The sequence below is a fragment of the Eucyclogobius newberryi genome, unplaced genomic scaffold, assembly GCF_026437365.1.
Source record: "Eucyclogobius newberryi isolate DKJ021-1_F unplaced genomic scaffold, fEucNew1.0.hap1 SCAF_12, whole genome shotgun sequence".
Classification (NCBI taxonomy): Eukaryota; Metazoa; Chordata; class Actinopteri; order Gobiiformes; family Gobiidae; genus Eucyclogobius; species Eucyclogobius newberryi.
The window spans coordinates 17,936,037-17,952,890 of record NW_027315746.1 but is presented as its reverse complement, the minus strand read 5'-3'; the positions used below and the strand labels follow the sequence as shown (position 1 = coordinate 17,952,890).

The window sequence follows — 16,854 nt, the reverse complement described above, 5'->3', positions numbered from 1 at the left end:
GTACAAAAAAAACAAAAAAAAGTTGGGACCTTGTTTTAAAAATGGTGTTGAAATGGAAATATGCAAGTTAAATGTTAACATTTTATCAACGTCTCAGAAATGGGGCTGTACAGTATAAAACTATGAGTCAAATTTAAACCTACTAATCTCTTTAAAAGATCATTGAAATAACGTCTGTTCAGCAAATACTCCAGTCTTGTAGTGGAGCACACCTACAGTTGTGAGAGTCGAGGCTGGGAAATAGATTATTAAAAAGCCTCTAGACACAAAAATGTAATAAACTGCAAAAGGCAGTATTGATGGGTGAAATTTACACATCTCTGGAGCAGTGCTTTTGGCCATGAGACAGGTCCAAAAGTATTGCTCAGTTACTTAATGCATTCTGAGCATCCTAAGTATTCACCGCAATAACTCTCCAAGTAAAGCCATCAACAACTAGCATGCTAACAGCACACTTTCTGCTTTGCGGAGAAGAAAACGCTCTATAATTAGATAAAAAAAAGGACACAATGGACTCATTTTCACTCATAAAGATGCTTTTACAAAATATTTGCAGGGTAAAACAGCCCCTTTAAACTCAAGATATTGTTACACTTTACACTGGATGGCCTTCCCAAATAGTAATAACATAACTAGAATTAAACTTAAATCGGAATAGCACAATTGAGTCACATTGCATTTACTTTCCACAATTACGGTCTTGTTTTAGAACCTCTTGAAGCATTTGGAGGCAAGGCCAAAGTTTGGCCTTGCCTCAAACAAGACATTTGTGAACTATACAAGAATTAGTCTGACCTTCTGCTCCGTCATAACAGCACAAAGCTATTCTAACAATGAACTCACAATTCCAGACACAGCTGAGGCCAATATAAAAGTACATAAATGTTTCTCAAATGTGTGAATGCTTCTTAATAAAGGTCTTAATAAAGGTCTCGTCTTCTGATCCGTCAGCGGTTTGAATCCCACTGACCCACAGGTCGGCGGTGCGATCGCTGCTGCCTCTGGTGAATACTGCTGTTTGAGTCCTTGGGCAAGACACTTGACACAGCCCGACTCGTCCGCAGTGAACATTTGGTTTGTGATGTGTGTGTGTGACCATTTTGACGGTAGAATTTGTCACTTTTTTAAAGATGATTGGGTTTTGTATCTGTGAAATAATGAAGCGTGAACTAGTTTCTCTGGCTGGTGTATTTTGTCCTCTGACTGACAGACTAGAAGGAAATGAAAGGAGACTGTGGATGGCACTTCTCTCTCTTGGGCGGCAGCACTAAAAGGCACTCTTGCTCAGTTTGCGAGTTCAAGTCCCCAAGCAATTTTTTCCAGATTGCAAATCACTCCAGCTGCATTATGTCGACTCACATAAACACAAACTTGGCTTCTGGACGTTCAGCTGCCCAATAACATATATCCAAAGACCCGTGAACACAGTTGAATACAAGAGATGCAACAACATCAATAACTAGGGTTGTGTTAAGTTGACAAAAAATCATGACAATATTGCACTTTTATTGCACCACATATTTTATCTTGTGTACATATCATGTCTATTTTTAACTCTACCTAACCATTTTAATACCCGGTAGTTATTTGTTATTTATTGTCCATTGTTTTTGTATTTATTGTTCAGTGTTATGTTTGTGTTGCACCGAACCGCCAGGACAAGTTCCTATGTCCGTGAATCCTGTTCATTGATAAATGGCAATAAACTTATTCTGATTCTGATTCAATAGTGATTTTATATTTTTGCTGTGAGAAATGCCTTCACCAGAAATGTGCCAGCAAATTGACTGTGTGTTGCTGTGACATTAAATGAGATGAACATAGTAATACATTATGATATATGTAGATCCTTATTTAGCATTTTGTTCATTGAAAATACAATGTTGATATAAAATTACTTAAAGGTCCCATAACATGCAAAATCGATTTTTCAGAGCTTTTAACCTTCTTACATTGCTATTTGTGCTTCATATATGTACCCAGAGTGTTTCTTTGATTGATTCCCACAGTGTTTAGCTATAGTACAGAGTATCTCCTTTCCTCCAATTTCCAAACTGACGGGGGGTGTTCACAGGACCGCGTCATAATCACAGGCACGCGTCATCATCCCCCCTCCCCCTCCCACCTCTCCACCCCCCTCTCCGCCCCCCTCCCCCTCCCGCCTGCCGCCTCCCACCCCCTTCCCCCCGGCTCCGCGCTGGCTCCAGGCTCGTCTCCCCGTACAAGCCCCGGAGTTTTTCTGCTTCGATTTACGAGGATACACGGCTCAAAGAGGCCCAAAACTTCATTAATGATATCGCACTCTTTACTATTATCACAATGGTGAAGGTTGATGTGGCAGTTGATGCAGCAACCGGGAAAATAAACGGAGAGAAGTTCTATCCGATACCGAAAAACACGGAAATAAGAGCGCGATGGACATAAGACTTTTTTATATTATATATATATATATATATATATATATTTATTTATTTATTTATTTATTTATTTATTTATATATCTGTTCTGTGCACGTTGTAGAATCAACACGTTTTTATTCAGTCTCAAAGTAGACTCTTTCTCACTCACTCCGCACTGCTCCGCGGAGCTTACAGCAGACAGCTGTGGGGCTACGTCACGGGTGGGCGGGGCACAGACGCGCTCTGAGACTACGTCACGGGTTGGGCGGGGGAGCCAGATCGCTCTTCGCCAGGGTGGGGGCGAATATCAAACCAATCCGTTTGCATTTCCGGGTTGGTGAGGGGGTCCAAGGTCTGGGTGATATTTCTTAACTATTATGTTAAGGGTGTTGCACAACCCTTATTATGATCAATTATACACTTAGGATAGACTACGAAACGTGAAAAAAAGCATGTTCTGGCACCTTTAATAGTAGAAATAGGATCATCAATTTCCTTTAAAATGACCAAACTGAGAAGCCTTATCCTCTGTAAATGCAGGTGAGTTGGAGGCATAAATGCAGGACAACTCAGTCAAATTACTATTTTGAGTATGCCAATGATTACTCTTAAAAGCAGTGGAATGCTGTGACTTTTATGGATGGGCAAGCAGACCTGGGGTGTTCATTCATATTTAGTGGATAAAAGAAAAGCGAACAAACAAATACAAATGCAAGGCTTTGAACCCGGGTCTCCTGCTCAAAGGACAAATACATATCCTAGTGAGCTAAACTCACATTAGTGCGCTAAATGGATAAATAAGCTGACTTCAACGATCAATTGATTACACAAATTACTACTCTATGTTGTTAAATGACTGTGGCTGTGAACAGAGCCTTAGCTACAAACACAGACTTGTCTCTAAAAGATAGTTTTTAAGTCAGTTTGTTGAAAACTTGGCGCTGCTGTAGCTTCATTTCTCCTCTGCACATGCTCATTTAGGGCAAGATTCCCACACATGTTTATCCAGCGTGACTTGAGCGTAGATCCATGGGTTTGAGGCTGTGTGGTCCTCAGAGCGCATGTCCAGACCTCTCAGAGAAGCTGCTGTCCGCTCTGGTTCTAAAAGCTCGTGTTGGAGTCTGAACACTGTCACAGACTGAGCAGCTGTGGGAAAAGCAGAACCATGCTCCCTGCGCAGTAATGCTCAGCGACCTGCTTCAGCAGCAGAAGTGAGGGGAAAACTGACTTATTTGGATATATTTTAGAACAATTTATAATATATCGGTGTAATCCCTCATTCGTCCAGGCATGTTCCATAGTAGAAAAAGCTTCAGTTGTAGTCATCTGGACTCAGTTAGAAAAAATAGACGTTTCGACTCTTATCCAAGAGTCATTGTCAATAAAAGAATTTAGATCGAGAACTCCGATATTAATACTGTTCTGTGGTAAGACCCGCCCATTGGGCGGAGCCTTCCTGAAGTAGAAAGAGTTGTTTGTTTCAACAGAAACTCCCCCTTTTATCTACCGAGCTAGCCTATTCAGAATCTTAATGGCCTATTAGAATCCTCTTTGTCTTTGTGAGACCCTGGCTCAACCACCCTGAGTACCTGATTAGCATCTAAATGTCCTGGTCCTGGTCCTCTACCTTTCCAGGGGTTCAGTATTCCATTATAGATACCAGGAAGATTGAATCTGAGCCCTCCATTTCTGTTTAAAGAAGGTCTTTCTTTTTTAACAAAAATAGCTTCCTTGACTCCTCTTTCAAACCATCTTTTCTCCCTGCTTAAAACCTTCACCTCACCGTCTTCAAACGAGTGATTAGAGGCTTCAAGATGGAGATGCACGGCACTCTGAGGTCCTGAACTTGTATTTCTTCTGTGCTGATAAAGCCTCTTGTGTAGAGGCTGTTTTGTCTCACCTATGTACCGTTCTTTACAGCTTTCTTCACTGCATTGGATCGAATAAACTACATTGCTCTGTTTGGAATACAATGACTCTTGGATGAGAGTCGAAACGTCTATTTTTTTCAAACTGAGTCCAGATGACTACAACTAAAGCTTTTTCTACTAATTTATAATATAGTTGTGACACATGGTAATTTTAGATTTTATCGGCCATTCAGTGATTGCCTTGATTGCCCTGACCACACGCCACTGCTTAAAAGTCAGTTTTGCAGAATACGTCCCTTTTAAACACAAAAGTTTAGAAATATAACTATTCTGTTCTTTTTAATCAACTTTTTCGCAGCTCCCACTACACACCTATTAGTCTAATCGTCCTTCCATACCATCAAAAAACAATTGTGATAATACATCAAGACAATACATCTCCCATCACCTCTACCAATAATCATTTCCTTTTTGAGCTCCATTTTGACATTGCCCGGCAAGAGCGTAAACTAGATTCTTTACACCACTCTTTGTTTAGCCCTTGCTGATTAAATCCTCACATGATTCTCCTTGTCCTTCATTTCCACCTGTTCTTCCTCTGCAGAGAGTTACATGAGCATCTCCACAAAGACCATTCGAGTGTCTCTCCAAGTCCATAATGAACTCTTGAGTCAGTCATATTACGCACTACAAACATAATTAGTGGAGGAAAGGCCAGTCTGAAATAGAGGTGAGCCCCTTGAAAGAACTCATAACTCACTCAGGCCAATGTCATTTGAATGTGATGTGGTGTCATTCTGATTATTGCGTTATGTGTCGTGTCTGATCTTTTTCATAACTAAACTCAGATTTATTTATTTTTAATCTAATTGATCTTGAGTTTGGCTTGATTTGATTTCAGACTGAATCAGATTTAATGCATTTCCAAAACATAATCATTCTGTTTTGTGTTCAGTCTTGTTATGGTCAAGTTCATAGTTTATTATCCAAGTAGGAAAATGTGTCCTCTGACTTTGACCCATCCATCAATGCCGCTGGGTTCACGTGTCAGTCAGCAGCAGCAGGTGATCGCGGCGCAGCTAATCCATCTCCACTTTTTGACTCAGGCTTGGTCAGAACAACCGCCTCAACAGGAGGATTTTGCCTTAGTAAATGGCTCCGCCTCCATGGCTCCGCCTCCATGGAGTCGAACCTGGGACCATCTTGCTGTAAGCGCTAGACACGTTTGGCTGGAAAAGTGGTAAACTACTAAAACAAGTGCTCAGTTCAAATGCCTTATGGTTTCACACAAGAAAGAAGCAAGGCTCACTTTTTACTTTTATGGCCGAAGAAGAATGTTTTCATTAACTTAAAGCGCCAGAGGAGAACATTGAAGAGCTTCGATATGAAACAAGATATAAACCTCCAAAGGGTCACTTCAACCATGTGTTCCTATTTCCTCTTCTTGATGAGAGGAAATTGAGGAGCGAGAGGAGAGGAAGTGAGCCATCCCGAGTGTTTTTATCAGGGAACATCAGACTCTTCTCTGAGGAAACTGTCTGGTACAACATGGAAGGAGTCATCTAACCTTTGGGACACACATCTGAATTCGAATGAAACTCAATCTGTAATTGAATTCAAATGTGGTAGCTGAAAAACAATTTGTATGTTTCAGTATAATTAAAAGTAATAAATGAATGTTGGGGACAGACACATTCCAATGTTGTTGGAAAAGGGCACACAATAGTCTTAATACACTTTGAACAATTCTTTCCTAAACGTTTCCTTTAGCTAATTTGGATGTCAGTTTGTTTTAATATAAATTCCAAGAAGCATGTAGAATTAAAATGGTAAAAGATTTCAAACAAAATGACCACAGTTGAGTACTACTACTGCAACCGTACTTTGTGTCCACGTCTGACAGCTGTCTTTGTGAAACAGGATTCACGCCTCATGTCGGGCTCGCCATTCATTCCAACAGCAGCTTTTTGTTTATAGCTTGAGATAAACATTTTAAACCAAGGGCAATTACCCCTTTGGACAGCTTTCTCACCAGGGTTACCAGCAAAGACCTCGAGGAGCACCAACAACACCCGTGTGATGTGTTACTAATATGAAAAGCCATCCGCATAGGAGCCCACAGACAATGCTAATGGGTTCGATAACCACCAGACACCTCACTACTTCCCACCCGTACCCTTGGACCAGGTTCATTACATGACTCGCACCCTTTGTGGATCTCTTGCCATCCTTTCGAGTGCTACAATATTTCTATAATGTCCTCAAGGCTGAGTGGCGGTGAGGTGGAGACGGCAGGGGGCTCGGGGAACAGGGGACGGGGGAGCACAGAGGAGGTAGGAAAGGAGGCAAGGAGATGAAAGATGAAGTGCACTGGGCTGCTACTGTCGGGGGTCCTAATTTTTATGTCGGTCCAAATCGAATTGAGTGACCTTGCACTGGTCGTGAAGTAATTTCATTGGTCATAAGATGTTTTTTTCCAACATGCCCAAGGCCATTTAGTAATTTCATGACCCGGTATCTTATTATCCAAAAATAGATCACGGGTGCACCAGAGGGGACTTTTTATGTAAATTAGCGGCTGCACTTCAGATTAAGAATTACACTTATGCCTCCATCTATATTTTCTGTCATGCATAGAAGAGCTTTGAAGAATTTGCCAACCTATTTTATGAGAAGCTGTAGATCTGTGAAATGTGCTCATTTGAGGAGACAAGAGGCCGCGGACCGAGGTCATGCTTTTATTGCTCAAAGCTTTACTCGCGCTGCAGTTTTTTTTTTTTATGAAACACGAAAACAAAAGTTCAACACACTTTGTTTGTCAAGTTTTACTTTCTTGCCCAAGAGTCCCATAAATGTGAAATAAACATAAAGAAGGCTGAAAGAATGATGATGCTCTGAATTGAAAGAATAAAGAAGTTGTTTTGGACAGTGAGCAACTTTATAATAAAAAGTTTTGCAATAATGATCTGTATTTGAGGGAAGTCGGGCTGGAGGTATAAACAAATCACATATTTTCTCATATTGATCAATCACAATTTGTTTCTTAAAGAAAATAAGGACATTTTTATATTACTTTCCTGTGGATAAATAATACATACTTTTAATATTTGCATGAAAAAGGTGACATTTCTTCCCCAAAAGCTGAACTCCTGTTGTTACTGACAGAGGATTGACCCGGCATATCATTGACAATTAGACATGACTGAATCCCGATCTGGATTAAAATGTAATAAGCTGCACAGCCTTAGTCGGAAGACACAACGCAATGACCCAGCCAACCTGGGCACTGCTCTGTGGCCCTCACTGCTCCTGACAGGCGGCCCCAGTGACATTAAAGGATGGGTCAAATGCAGAGGACAAATCCGGGACTCATCATATAACTCTAGGATTTCTATGGCCCATTACAGGGCATTTATGGTAAAAAAAAGAAAATTAGTTTAAGGGGAAACCCAAAACAGTGCAAACAAATAGAGGCCAGATGGGCAGCTCAGAAATAACATTCAAGTTGACGCTTTGATGAGATATTTTTAATAAAAGTTTACATAATTCATTCCTAAAAAGTTTTCTTTAGCTGATTTATTTATTTTTTGTTAGAAAAGCTAACTTTTGGACAAAAAATGGTTGGGAAAGTTTGTGGCAAAGAGAGGAATATATTTTTAGCATGGATTCTGAGAACCGTGTAAAACCAAACCTCAACGCTTGTAAAACCCTAAAAGTAAAGGGATCTGTGTCTAGCTATCAAAAGTGCTGCAGTTCTTATTTAACACAAGAAACATCAGCCAAAGCTTTGCATAAATGTAAGATATTCAGTGGAATTGAACAGAAAACACTCACGTACACAAACACATTTCTTACATCGGCGCAGCATGTATATATTTTTGTAATAATTCTCACTTCCCACTCTTTCTAACAAGGAAAACACAGGGACACACTTCAAAATTGACAGATGGAGCACAAGACAGAGCCGAGAAGTAGAGGATGAGGCGCAGCTGTGAAAACACTTGTTGGGCTCTTGGACAGAAAATTGCAGCCACTCCTCCATGATCAGAGCACACACGCTGCCGACCGCAACCGCAACTGCTCGGAACTACTACACTAAGTGTTTGCCTCAGTTTATTGGCCACGCTTTACTTGCTTTTTATTTTATTTCCTATTTCCTTATTTCCCTTGTTGGACATCTTCACATTGAGTACTAACTGTTTTTCTGGTACACTTCCTCAAATCTGTGCAAATTTGAACACAGTCTCTCTTCCGGGCCCCTCCTGTTGTGATTGTCCCTCTCAGTCTAAGCCAGCGTGTCCCTTTGCATACTGCTCTCAGAATGATGTGCCATTATTGTCAATCTTCTTCACCTCGCCTGTCCCAGTTGCCATTATCACTTCCCCACAGACAGCGAGCCTCCGAAGTGTCCAACACATAAAACATGGGGGTTTTACATAACAAAAACAATATGGATGCAGTCAAACATGTAGAAGCAGGTGGGACAAACAAAGCTTGACAAAAACAACAACTTCTTCCGAAGAGATTCATGCCAAAAGGTAATATTAGTACGAATTGGTATGTTCGATTTGACATCTTTTATATATAGTCTTGTATAAAAGTACAGTATAAAAATGATTCTACAACTTGAATTGAGATTTCAACAAATGTTAATATTTGCTGATCCCCGCTCACTTGTCCATAATGAAAGACGTTTTCTGAAAGTTGTTACAAAGTCTCAAAAAGGAGAAAGTATTCTGAAGTGCAGAGTGGGTCATTTTAGGTCTCTTGATTATCAAACCAAACGGTTTCGCTTCATTGTTTAAAACGGTTCAGTTGGCTCAATTTTGATGAATCACATTGAAAATTAATAACATTTTTGTTGAAAACACACCCAGAGATACAAAAGGTTGGATTGGACCAGTAATTACCAGAATTTGTCGACTTTGATTTTTAAGTTTTGATGATCAGGGCTCCACAGGATACATTTGTTAGTCTGACTAGAATTGAAATAAATGAAATGCGCCATGAATAAATCATTACATTTGCTTGAATACTGCATTGAGCAGTATTGAAGCACTATCTCAAGGGAATACTACACAGGCTACACCAATATATGATTTATAATGGTGTCTTGAACTTGATACTTTCATTTTTAATTTTGGTGAACATGTGTCCACTGCTCGATGAAATATTTCTGATTGTTTTACTACCAAAGACAAGCTGCAATTTATATCAAGCAGTGTCTGATATTATGGAGTCTTGGTCACAGAGACAATCAATCTCTGTCAAATGTGACCAAACACAAGCAGTTGATCACAGAGTTCATCCATGAACAGGACCTAAATAATGCAAAGACTCAACTAAGTACAAGTACAATGACTGTAAAATCGCACAGAGCCGAGAGCCTGATATTCACTCACACAAACTGCCCATTGTGAATATGTGTCTTATGACTTTAGACTTGTTTTGAAGTGTGACATCCATAAATCGCTAACCATATGAGGGATTTACAGTTTTTTGAAATAAATATTCAAATGTATGAACCATAAATGTTGTGGTTGTAATGCTATGAATTGGCCACTCAAATGTGCCATATTATTATAATGGATTAAAGTCCTCTCAACTGACAAATATTACGTATTTTTGGAGTAAATAATGTCACCAGTTTTTGAAGATATTGTAATTATTATATATATATATATATATATATATATATATATATATATATATATATATATATATATATATATTTTGTGTGTTAATAGAGAAGATGTCGATCTTTGTGCCACTTTTTGTGGAACGTTTTGTTTCATGTATATACGGCCAGCAATTACAGCGTTATGAACCATAAATCAGGTCAACAAAACACAACAATTAACCTGGTAAGCTGAGGTGGACCCTCTGACTTTATCTGCATTTATTTATTTTAGTCCACCATCTGATAAAAGGATCAAGACGCTGGGCATGTAAACATAATAAGAAAAGTGTAACCCACTTATTTCCAGTCAAAACTGTCCCTAAATAATGTACAGGACATGTGTCCTCTTTAGTAACACTAGTTTACCATAATTTGCAATTTTGAATCACTTTAAATGCCCTGGCAACATTTTAAACAAAGACCTCTTGAGTTACTTATCACTGTAAAGCGATAAAATTACAAGAATGTTTTTTTCCCATTACGTTTTCCTGTTGTTTTCCTGTCTATTCCGTTTGTCATTCATTCTAACTGCGCTGCTGAACACTGGCATGTGCAGTTATTCATGTCCCAGGTTTGTGAAGCCACCAAAGTGTCCACGTGTCCCAGCTCTGTCCACTCATCTATCTTCAGGGTATAAATCCACTGGATGCAGGACACAAAGAGGACATAATGCATCATTGTTTGGCAATTTTATTTCCTTGTTTTGCCAAGAGCATCTGTTATGAGTGGATATAGTACCATAACTATTACAAATTTGGTGTGTTAGAAGTTACGGAAAAAAGTGGCCAGTCATTGATATTTGAGTGAGTTTAAAAACGTAAATGCAAGATTATGAAAGGAAGAGAACATTTCCAAAACCCCAGCTCGTTTGAACAATAAAAAGAAAAACAAAGAAAAGTATAAGCATTTGTCTGCTCTACATAGATCAGAATTACATTAGTTCATTTATTCATCCCTACTGTCTGTCCCTTTTACGGCACATCACTGTTAGACCTCAGCCCGACTGTGGATAGGTGTAGTTTGTGGATAGGTTTAGTTTATGATAGCAAGCGTTGGAATATGGGGTGCTAGTTACATTATAAATCGAGTTTGCATGTTAGGCTGGTGTAATCCATCAGTCAACAAGTAATTTGAACTATACCGTTTGAGTTGAGGACAATTTACTTCTCATCTAAAAGGCTTTATATATTTTAAAAACGTATAGTCCAAAATGTGTGTTGAAACCTTACTAAACCTTAAAACCAGGTTAATTCAATATCTTCTGACCCGAAGGCAAATGCATATGCAAATGATCAGTAGAGTTTCTTATCTACCACATTCAAATTTGAGTGAATTAATATGCTGTGTGTTTGGTATGTTAAAGTGGAGCCATACAAGCGCTATCACTAGTCACACAATAAGATAAAACCACTAGAGAGATCCATCTGGAGAGGGGTACCTGCTGTTTTAGGCAGTTTCAGGACACAGTGAGCGATGAGCTGTTAGCCCCCCACTGCGGCTGCTTCCACTGATGCAACACACAGACACAACAAACACACAAGGAAACACGACCTAGAACAGGCCATCTACTACTTTCTACTGTAACTATCCTCTGCACTGGAAATGTGACGGGAAAGGAACAACTATCTCACTATTTATGTGACGGGACTCTTGAGTGTTGGAATATTGAAGTGAGGAATATGGGACTGTGAGCAATTAAAGTACTTGGTAACTTTGTGTAAACTTGTTGTATATGTATTAAATAGACATATTATGCATTTTTCTGGTACTTAATCGTAAATCATAGCATACAAATAGCTTTATTTTGCATTTTGTTCATTGTAAATCGTAGTACTGGTCGAAAACTATTTAATAATTTCCTACTTAAAACTACAGAACAACTTCACAGTAACATTACACCAATTTTCAGTGACATATTTTTAGTTTAGAAATATGGCTTGGATACTGTATATGTCTTAAATGTAAACTGGTGATAAACAGAATTTTCTGAGAACTGCAGCCTCCACAACTCAAAGCTTATGAAGAGCGAAAACCATTACAACAGGGTTAAAAGCAGATTTTGCAGAAGGGTTTCTTGTAAAGTTAGAGTCGGAGTTAAAATATAAAAGACCAATTCCAGTTGGTGTGATTTGGTCTTTGGGAGGCCGTCTTGCAGCAAGTTAACCGTCGTTTGTCTTCTCTATCTGAACTCTGCAGACAGAAGTGGCTGGATGGGAACATTGTGTCCCTAAACCTTCCCTTCTCAAATTAACTTCAAGGTGCTAGCATGTGCAAATATTACCTCTTCCAGTAACTAACAGTGAAGAAAAGCTCTTTTAAAAGCTGCAATTTCAAGTGCACCTCTTTTATAGCGTTGCCCCTGCCAAGAGTTATTATTCTATATGAAAATGACTGTCCCCATCTCATCTATTCAGAGCTACCATCCCCACGCAGTCAAATGTGCACCCTTCATTTGGTTCTCAATGGCCTTAGCAAGGTTCAGCCATAGCTATGGACCTACATGGCTCTTCTATTCAATAAAAGTCCAAATCAAAAAGTGTGTCCCACGACATCAGCGGGACGGTGCGGATATGAAGAGGGGGTCTGTAATAGGACTCAGTGGAGTGTGGAGTATTCTGGTGGAGAGGTCTTTTGATGGTGCTGACAGGCACATAGAGCATTTTGCAGCCAACAGAGGGGACCATGGATATACCTAACTAATGCAACTCGTGCAAATCCAGCCATCGTTCATGTTTAGCTGCAACTACAGCGCTGGCAAAACACCCGACAAAATTTACTAATTTCACGGACTATGAACTAACTGGAATTTTTGGTTTGGTTTATGCCTTAACGTCCATCCTAGTTGGATGTCTACTGGTTTTGATTCATTGTGTTTTTGTTGTTGTTGTATACTTTATACTTGAAAAAAATAACAGTATATGCACAGCCCATTAGGGAAAGGTTAGTAGGTCAATGTTATACTACACAACGTTTAGTCTAAATTAGAGTTTAATTTCAATATACAGTTGTTTTATTGATGGTGTTGATGTCTATAATGGCAATATATCTAGTCATTTGAAGCAACACATACATTATTTTGCATATCCAACAGCTGGTGCGGAGTGGCATTCTCGATAAAACCTGTATTTCTCACTTACTCATAAGTTAACTCATTTGATGTTTTTCAGTCAGGTTTTAGACCTCATCACAGCACTGAGACTGCTCTTGTCAAGGTGACAAATGACATCCGCCTGAACACTGACACGGGCAAAGCCTCAGTCTTAATTCTGTCAGATCTGAGTGCTGCTTTTGACACTGTCGATCATGGGATCCTCTTACAGAGACTAGAGGACTGGGTGGGCATCACTGGCACTGCCCTAAACTAGCTAAGGTCCAATCTGGAAGACAGGAAGTACTTTGTTGAAATTGGTAGCTGTGTCTCAGACCACATGACCCTGACCTGTGGAGTGCCCCAAGGGTCAGTCCTGGGTCCCCTTCTGTTCAACCTCTACATGCTGCCGTTGGGTCAGTTGATACGCAGTGAAAATGTGTCCTATCACAATTATGCAGACGACACTCAGATCTATGTTTCACTATCGGCAGGTGACTATGGACCAGTGGATTCACTCTGTCACTGCATCCAACAGATCAGTTTGTGGATGCAAAGAAACTTTCTCCAGCTGAACTCAGACAAGACTGAAATAATCGTTTTTGTCCCACAGAAACAAAGAGAAAGTGTTAGCGGTCGCCTCCAGAGTCTCGCTCTAAAACCTACAAACCAAGTTAGAAATCTGGGGGTAATAATGGACTCAGACTTGAACTTTAACAGCCACGTCAAATCAATAACATCAGCAGCTTTTTACCATCTAAAAAACATTGCCAAAATCAAAAATATAGTGTCAAAACCAGATTTAGAGAGACTTATCCATGCGTTTGTCTCCAGTAGATTAGACTACTGTAACGGCCTGCTCACTGGTCTCTCCAAACGAGCTGTAAAACAGCTGCAGTACATCCAGAACGCTGCTGCTCGGGTCCTGACTAGAACCAGGAAGTACCATCACATTAGTCCTGTTCTCAGGTCTCTGCACTGGCTCCTGTGGCTCAGAGAATAGACTTTAAAGCAGCTCTGCTTGTGTACAAGTCTCTCCATGGCCTAGCACCAAAGTACATCTTGGATATGTTAGTGCCATATGAACCATCTCGGACTCTGAGGACCTCAGGGACCGGCCTCCTGCTGGTGCCCAGAGTCAGGACTAAACATGGGGAATCTATGTTTCAGTTTATGCAGCTAAAATCTGGAACAGTCTTCCTGAAGATGTGAGACAGGCTTCTACTCTGACAATGTTCAAATCTAAGCTAAAAACAGTTTTGTTTAGCTGCGCATATGACTGAAAGGATTTTTTCTTTGCACTCTTCTCTTTTGTTTGTGATTTTATTAGTTTAGAAAATCAGTTGGATTGATAATTTTTAATTTAGTTAATTTTATTGTATTTCTTTGTGATTTTAATGCATTTTTCCTGCTGTGTGAAGCACTTTGAATTGCCTTGTGTATGAAATGTGCTCTACAAATAAACTTGCCTTGCCTTGCCTTACTGTTGCTTTTCCATGACATAGTGTAAACATGTTTGTCAAAACATGTCAAAATAGTGGCAAAAGTACATCTGTGTTCAGGAAGTTTGTGAACCATAACATTCAATTTGTGGCTCGTTTCATGAGCCTAGAGCAGCATTCTGATGTGTGCTCTGAGCCCACAGCAGAGCAGCACATGTGTCTGTTTGAGATGGAAATGTTGTAGTGCCAAAGGCTGACACTGGCTTTGATTTCATGAAACACTTTCTGCAGTCAGAGCTCTGCCAAAGAGAGCAATCATACAAGAGGAATATCCAAACTAGCTTGTAGTTTCAGACCTTTGCAAGCATCACACTGTCACTTTGATTAGCACAACTTCCCTTATTCTTGAGGCAATTTTTCTTGAGTCATATTTAATAAATGAATAGATGAAGACACGGGTTACAGCATGTAGCTGAGGATTCTAGGAAGAGTTTTTCCCAAAGATCACCCAGCTCCCATTCAGAGATGTTTTGACTCACAGCATTTCAAGTTGCAGCAAAGTTTCTGAGGATAAATGAAATAGGCATCTGGAGATTGAAGATAAAGAATAAGCATTTACAGTAAAGGCGCCCCAAACATACCCTCTTATCAAACTTTCAGAAGTTAACTTTACACCCCTCTGTGAGGATGGCATCATGCAAAAATCAGGCTGTGTGGCGATAGTAACTAATTGGTAAATATGTTATCATCTGAGATAGAAGGAATATATATATATATATATATATATATATATATATATATATATATATATATATATATATATATTCCAACAACAACAATTACAGGGTTATTTAACAGTGTTTGCTACAAAATATTAAAATATTAAATAGCTAGCAAGATATTAGCCATATTTGCCCAGGGACAGCGTTGTTTATTTACAAGCATGATATATAATTTTGCTAGCAAGATGAACTTTTGCAATTTTTGTGAGTTTGCAGACTCTTGAGAATCCATCTTGTTAGGCTCCCACTGAATGCTCTGACAATCACTTAAAGAACTTCTGCGGCTGCAGAATCCTTTCATTATTGCTGTCTCCATTGGTGGCTCTCATGGTTGACGCTCGATGGAGCTCAGTGATAATGAAAGCCATGTTCTCAATGGTAAATGCCAGCGAGTCTTAGTCACTGTACGCTCAAAATGTGGTTCAAAAAACAGTGCTGTATTATTTAAGCCTTTCACTTGTAAATAATTGTTACAAAAACGGCAACAGTCATTTGCCGGCCACAGGTTAAGCCCCATCTGGTCCTCCTGATGTAGATCCTGGCTCACATTTGGAGAAGGCTCCAACAGTCTACTCTGCCCCTGACATGTCACCCCAATGGCAGTGAAGGAGCGACAAGATATTTTATAAAAGCATTCTTTCCCCTGTAGACATATTATATACCGTACTTCCGAGTTCAGTCCCATGTTAGTCCCACATTTAATGTACGTCTAAGTTCTCCCCCTTGGTTGCCCTGCAGTCATTTAAGCTATGTCCTATTTAGAGCAGTGCGTCTCAAACTTTGTATGGTTTGCCCCCCATAGAGACACAAAAAATGATCATCCCTTGAGATATAGTAGTATTATAACTGAAACAAATAAAAATACATTTTTATCATGCAAGCATCTAAAACAAACTGAAATACCAGTAGCCTACAGTATGTTTTAATTCTATAAATGCATTTTTAGTACCAGTGTCACTGTCAATAAAATGTTACACTTTCATTGGTTTGTGCTTTGAACTGATAAGACACTGAAGGGGCACAAGCGGAGAATGAGGATGATGCACACTGCAGTGAATGAGACATTTCACAGAGAAGATCTCTGTGGGTCTGTGCCACAGACAGACTGCTCTCTGCACGATGCTGACTCATACATCTGCGCACATGTTTGACATTTACCACAAAAAGTTAACGTGATAAAGCGGAACGGGAGCGATATAAAGTAAATGCAATATTCAGATATAACTTTATATGGCTTTATATAGCTAAATGATTGGTCAGTTTGCAGAGTTAACGGAAATGTAGGCTCAAGCCCAGGGGGACAGAATAGAAGTGTGGCATGACAGATGGACAGAGCGCATGGCACAGACAGAGACCAAAGCTGTGGCTCGTCCTAAACCCAAGACAAACGTGTGAGACTGAGGCACAGAGAGACAAACTTCTCCACTTCTCTGTGTGCAGATTAACCCTGTGTTAGTGCTGGCTGTTTGTCTGTTGCTGAAAACACGTCCTCTACGTGTAATATGCGCACATTTCCATAAACTTCTCACGCCCCCCCATGACACAGCTCTGCATCTCCCCAATTGGGTGCACCCCACACTTTGAGAAGCTCT

General features: G+C 39.7%; 1 protein-coding gene across 1 annotated transcript in view; it reads left to right on the top strand.

Moving 5' to 3' along the window:
• The window catches only part of LOC140356272 (pinopsin-like), a 39,984-nt gene that overhangs the window by 8,797 nt on the left and 14,333 nt on the right, over nt 1–16,854 (top strand). The gene's annotated exons all lie outside the window — the stretch shown is intronic.